Raw genomic sequence first — 6,605 nt, forward strand, 5'->3', positions numbered from 1 at the left:
CCCAATTTTGACTTAAGTATCTTCAGCTTTCTTTGTGCATAATTCAAATAAACTTGACAGTGATTTGAACTGAGTGTGCTGCAAACAACAAGCTTTAACTGCACAAACTAATTTAAATGATAAGCAGTGTACTGTTCTCCCTGCGTGTACCTTATCACAGTTTAACACTTGAGCCAGGATCAGAGCGTCTTGTTCCCTTTATTTCCTTATTTTCTGTTGAAATACCACGAGTGAAACTGCAAATAAAAGACAATACAAAACCTTAGCGACACGCTGTAAAGAAAACTAATAAACAGTAATGATATTTAAAGTATAGCTAAAAAACTACACGGCACAAATGAGCCGTTTACCTTAACAGTAGGCTGATACACATCGTTGCTAAGCAACGCTCACTTTACCTCAGCTCTCAAATTACTTTTAACAGTTTTTGTATGCTTTCCTAGATAATAATCATCACACATTACAATACTAAACGTAACATTACATATTATATTAAATATTACATCAAATTAACTTACAGCCATTGCTTCTGTGAGTATGAGATAAGACGATTCAGAGTGACCAGCCGTCTTTCTTACTGCTGGTTGCTACGTTACTGCAAGTATAAACCGTTATGTGGCCTTCAAAATAAAATTCCAGATCACTGTACAACTATAACTGAGCGTGTGTGTGTGTGTGTGTGTGTGTGTGTGTGTGTGTGTGTGTTTCTTATGCAGAATTTCTTACCATAAATTTGATCTATGGGCCGGTCCTTTAAAAAGATAGAAGGAAGGAAGGAAAAACAGATGGAAGGAAGGAAGAGAAGCCAGGAAAGAAAGACATAACGTTAGTTTTCTCTCTGAGACTTTTGTTCCAGATGTTGTCGGGTTAGCTTGGTGATTAGCGTCAGGTCCGTCTCCCTTAGTAACCGTCTCCCTTAGTAACCGTCTCCCTTAGCAACCGTCTCAGCAGACAGCAGCTTTTTGTCCATGTGAAACCACGATAGCTCAACTCTGCTCCACATATTTCACTCCCGACAACATTATCCTTTACTTTCTGGAAGGTTTTACACGCTGGACTTTTGTGTGGCTTCGTCTGCTAGCAAGCTAATTTACTACCGAGTCAAAGTAGCTGAGTGCAGCAGTACAAATTCACTCTGTGTCAGACTCTACTGGAGGCGGTTTACAAAAACTTAGAGCTCCCCCTAGTGGCTGAAAGTGAGAATTGCTCTGTAGTAGTAGTTAATGAACCTTACACACTCTTGATTCAAGTTTTTCAATGAAAAAACAAACAAACGACCACAAAGGTCGACTTTAGATTTCGCTAACAACTATTAGATTAATCGGTTTTAATGACACGTCCCTAATTTTAAGAGGTCTTTTATCACAAGTGCAATTTTAAAACTAAAAAGCAGGTCTTGCTCCATGGTATTTTTTCATACCATGTTCTACTATATTGTGCTTAATTTTGGATAATTTTATTATCATTAATATTATTATGTGTTATTATGTCTATGTTATAGGTCTATGTCAGACTACTTCAAAATAAGGTGGAGGTGCTTTACGAAAACTTAGAGCTCCCCCTAGTGGCTGAAAGTGAGAACTGCTCTGTAGTAGTTGCAAATAAACCGTACACACTCAATTCTTGATTAAAGTTTTTCAATGAAAAAACATAAAACGACCACAGCACAAAGGTGGACTTTAGATCTCGCAAACTATTCGATTAATCGGTTTTAATGACACATCCTTATTTTATTTTTTATCTTTTAGTCTTTTATCACAAGTGCAATTTTAAAACTCAAAACTAGGTCTTGCTCCATGGTATTTTTTCATGCCATGTTCTACTATATTGTGCTTCATTTTGGATACTTTTATTATCATTAATATTATTATCCTGTGGCATGCTTGTTGCCACATTTGTTAGACATGACATGTTGCTTATTGTGTAGACTTTACTTCAAAATAAGGTGGAGTTAGTTTACAAAAAGTTAGAGTTCCCCCTAGTGGCCGAAAGTGAGAATTGCTCTGTAGTAGTTAATGAATCCTTCATATTTGACGACACAACTCAACTCTTGATTAAAGTTTTTCGATGACAACAAATCGACTACAGCACAAAGGTCGACTTTAGATCCCACAAACAACTATTCAATTGTTTGGTTTTAATGACACATCCCTAAATTCAACAAGATCAATTGGTCATAAATGAGTCATTTGTGGCAAAGAAAACATCTAATAACTGTCAAATATAATTCACTTGGCGTTAGAGGGTTAAAGTTGTTTGTATTTCTATCAGACGCAGTAACCACATTTAATATTTGTTAACTTTTGGATACAAGCTGCCTTATTGATCTTGCAGAGTTGGTCCTAATTTTAAATGGAGAGTAAATGAATGATACATACACGAGAGGTGCAGTACTCTTTTTACTGAGGGAACATAAAAGGGAAATAACACGTGATGGCGTAATTTCTACCAATTTTTCAACAGAATAAGGAAGTAACAGCTCAGCAACTATTGACGCATGAGTGATACATCTTACCACAGAAACATTATCTCCATTTATCAACTCTGAACAGACAGTTGTGTTTTTCCATTAAAGAAAAAAAAACAGTCAGAAAACCTCAGAGTAATAATACAGGGAGAAGAATTTGACATGGTGAATTAATTTAAAGTTTTGGGTTTAGTTTTGGACTCAAATTTGACTAAAGATATGAAAAACAATAAAACGGCACAGCTGTACATGCATGCAATGATCTTGGCTCATATGTCTTATTGTGTAAGTGTAGATTTAAACCATTTGACTGCAATTAAGCCTATAATATCTTTGTATAACCAAGCCTTAAAATAATGGATTAAAAAAAACCTTGAGAAGGCATCACTGCTACTTATTGAAGCCATATAATTAGCTTAATTATAAGTTTTGATATATTTTTTAACCCTCCTGATGTCTTCCTATCAGCTTTTGTCCTACCGGGTCATAAAGCATAAGGAATAATTTATCATCCAATTCTGTGCTAGACATTTTTAACCAACTTTATTCCAACTTGGTACCACACATATTTTTTCAAACTGGTTTTTAAGTGTCAACCAAATTTTGCACCACATGTTCAAGTAGTTTAAAGTTTCAAACGTTACATTTCAAATTTGTTATTTTATTCTATTTATTTATTATTTACTTATTTATCTATTTATACAGTTTTTAAAAAGTTCAGCAGAATTTTCATTGTATTTTATTTTCCTATTATTTGTCTTTTCCTACAAAACTGTAAATGGACAATATAACACAATCTCTTGTTATGAGAGGTGGGGATCTGACAGTAGTCACACTGCTTTGTGAAAACGTGAAATACTGTCAGAAAAAAATGTGACAGTTCTAGCTGTATTTGTGAGGACGGCAGCAGTATAAAATAAATATGAAAACAGCCTTTTAGTGTCGAACACATACGTCATTCTGTATTTCAACATGTCCTTTGCTGGAAAAATGCAGCAATCATGAGGAAGTGACAACAGCATTTATTCATCATACAGACGTCTTTTAATTTGAGGAAACATTAGTTTGTTTGACACTGACAGAGACAGAGAGCACAATGTCTGTTTTCAGATGGATTTCATTATATCTGATGCTGCTGCTGCTTCATCTGGCAGGTAAAACTGATTTAATAAACACTCATTAAACTCAGAAGATTGATTATTTTGTTTTGGGTGTGGTCAGTGATTTGTGAGTTATCATCAGTTTTTCTGCTCAACAGCAGTAACTGGACAAACTTCCCTTGACATCACTGTCAGAGATGGAGATGAAGTTACTTTGTCCTGTGAAAATGTGATGACCGATCAGCATAAATGTGACAGAACTACCTGGCTCTTCAGTGGTTCAAGAAACACAGCAGTAGTAGAGCTGATTAAATATGTACAGATTGGTGAAAATACGAAAGCTAAATCAGACAGACTGAGTGTTACAGCGGACTGTTCTCTGGTTATAAAGAAGGTCACAGTTGAGGATGTTGGTCAGTACACCTGCAGACAGAATGACAAATCAGGACAACAATATGAAGACTCTGAGGTTTATCTGTCTGTTGTTAACAGTGAGTATTTACATCATAATGTTTTCAGATCAAACTGTCTTGTTAGAACAATATACTGAAACATTACAATAATTATGATTACAGTGATGAAGTTAATTTTACTCTTGTTGTCTTTCTCTCACAATATCTCCATCTTCACCAGTGACTGAACACAAGGACGCTGATGAGGTGAAGTTAAGCTGCTCTATGTCGATATATGATGTGTGCAGACACACAGTGAAGTGGCTGTTTAACGGTGGAGACTTGGACAAAAATGCCACAGATGTAAAGATATCACAGCCTACCTGCTCAGCCACTGTGTTATTGTCAACTTTTCATTTTATTTACGAATCAAATTATAAGTATTTGCAGTGTAAAGTCACAGATCTCAACAATAATGAAGAGCAGCTGTATAACTTCAGTTCTCAGTTTTCAGGTAAGAAACCAGGTGAGAAGATGACGAGCTGTTTGAAATCACTTTATTCTGTTATGACAAATAAACTGTATCTGATGTATTGTAAGGGTTCATTTATTAAAATTAATTTCTTCTTTTTTCATTCCTCCAGGAAATGATGCAACAACAACACCAACGACACAAACGACTGAAGTGATGAAACCATCAACTTTAAACACAACAGAACAAACAGGTAAGAAACAAGTTCGAAAACTTTACAGATTGTCCGCAATAGAAGTGTAAGAAGATGACGAGCTGTTTAAAATCACTTTATTATAGTATAAAAATTAAACTAGATTTGAAGTATTTTGAGGTTTAATTTGAAAAAAGTAATCCTTATTTAGTCAATATGCCATTTCTTTATTCATTTCTTCTTTGTTCATTCCTCCAGGAAATGATGCAACAACAACACCAACGATGCAAACGACTGAAGTGATGAAAACATCAACTTTAAACACAACAGAACAAACAGGTAAGAAACAAGTTCAAATACTTTACAGATTGTCCATAACAGAAATAAAACAGAAAAAGAAATGTTTCATTTGTTGGTATGTGTAAAAGTTTAAAGTGGCTTTATTTATTTATATTTATTATCTCTGAATGAACATTAACTCATCAACAGGAGTTGTGAATGTAAATTATACACCTGTATAAGTAGATTTGACAGCTGCTGTGTTTGTTAGTGTCATTTGTTAAATCCTGTAATTTCATGGGCTCTGTTTCCACAGCTCACATGAACCTGCTTCTTAAATATGACAACCTGCCAAAATATTTCACATTTATAAACTTCCTTTACTTTCATGTTGTTTATGCAGGTTGTTCTTTTCTGATCTACACAATGTTGGTGATGCGTGTGGTTGAATTCGTCCTCATCACTGTTGTTGCTCTTCTCATCACTGTTGTTGCTGTTCGTCACTTCAGAGCTGGAGGTGATAAAATGTTCACCAACCTTTGTTCAGTCTGATTAACACAAACTGTAAGTTTCGAGCTGAAATGTTCCTCTGATTTGTTTAGCAGGGAACCAGAGACCACCTGATGACCACACTGTGAGTTGATGCATAAAATCAACTAATAACGTCCATGTTACTGTAATGCAGGACTGTGAATGTCTCACTGTTTGTGTTTGTGCAGGTTTCTTACTCAGTAAGAAGCAGAACAGCGAGGCGTTCAGGTGCAGCAGCCAGTCAGGTAAATATCTGATGGTGCGTTCAGGGTCTGCTGACTCCACTGTGACCTGTGTTCAGTTTTAAAACTTCAACAGTCAGCTGGGAGGAAAATCTGGTAGTTTGAGACTCTTTCAAATTCATTTATTTGTATATGTGAGATGATTTCTGATTGTGTTGAATGTAGAAACCTAAAGGTGAAAGAAGTGGGGTTGTGTTTTGTTAGTTTTCAGTGTGAGTGTGTCAGACTTTGTGTTTCTTTGTGTTGTTTTTCACAGGAGATGAATGATGAAGATGATGGTGCGGTGAACTATGAAAACTGATCAACCACTTCCACACCAACATCAGCTCACCAGAGAAACGACTCCCTGACTGTTATATCATTAATATCCTCTCAGTTTTAACATGAGTAGGTGAATTATTTACATAAAGAAAGAATCATAACATCACTTTGAGATTTTGACTGTTTTTATGATGATTTTCAGGATTTATTGTTGTAAGAGCTTTATTTGTCCAGCAGGGGGTGTAGTGACTTAACTAGTAGCACCGTGTTCACAGGAGGCTGTCTGGAGTGTAAATAAGAAATGTTCATATGTTTTGTGTCCTGAGACACTTTTTAGTTTGACAAGAATATTAATATCTGGATTTTATCTCTAGTCATTAAGATTTTCACCACTTAATTTTACTGTTTTGTAATTAATGCATTAATGCATGTACACTTTTCTGACTGATAATGAAAGAGGGATATTTTTTGCTATTTGATCACACTTCTAAATCATCTTTCAATCTTTAAAATGTGTCTAAATACAAATAGAAATACAGTCAAAGTTACCTGACAGTTCACAGAAATGAAATAACTCAATATACATTCAGCAGTGTTAAAGCATGTGACGATGCATCGTGATCACAGGGTGCATATAAAGGTGGATGTATCGAGGTGTGACGTCACCC

At 35.4% G+C, this 6,605-nt stretch overlaps 1 long non-coding RNA gene across 1 annotated transcript; it reads left to right on the plus strand.

Annotated features, from left to right (window-relative positions):
* Window positions 1-5,396: 5,396 nt before the first annotated feature.
* LOC128377612 (uncharacterized) lies at window positions 5,397-6,051 on the plus strand. The gene is made up of 4 exons (XR_008323324.1): window positions 5,397-5,420; window positions 5,506-5,537; window positions 5,623-5,679; window positions 5,933-6,051. It is a non-coding gene; the product is annotated as an uncharacterized LOC128377612 (long non-coding RNA).
* Window positions 6,052-6,605: the final 554 nt, after the last annotated feature.

The sequence above is a fragment of the Scomber japonicus genome, chromosome 17, assembly GCF_027409825.1.
Source record: "Scomber japonicus isolate fScoJap1 chromosome 17, fScoJap1.pri, whole genome shotgun sequence".
Lineage (NCBI taxonomy): Eukaryota > Metazoa > Chordata > Actinopteri > Scombriformes > Scombridae > Scomber > Scomber japonicus.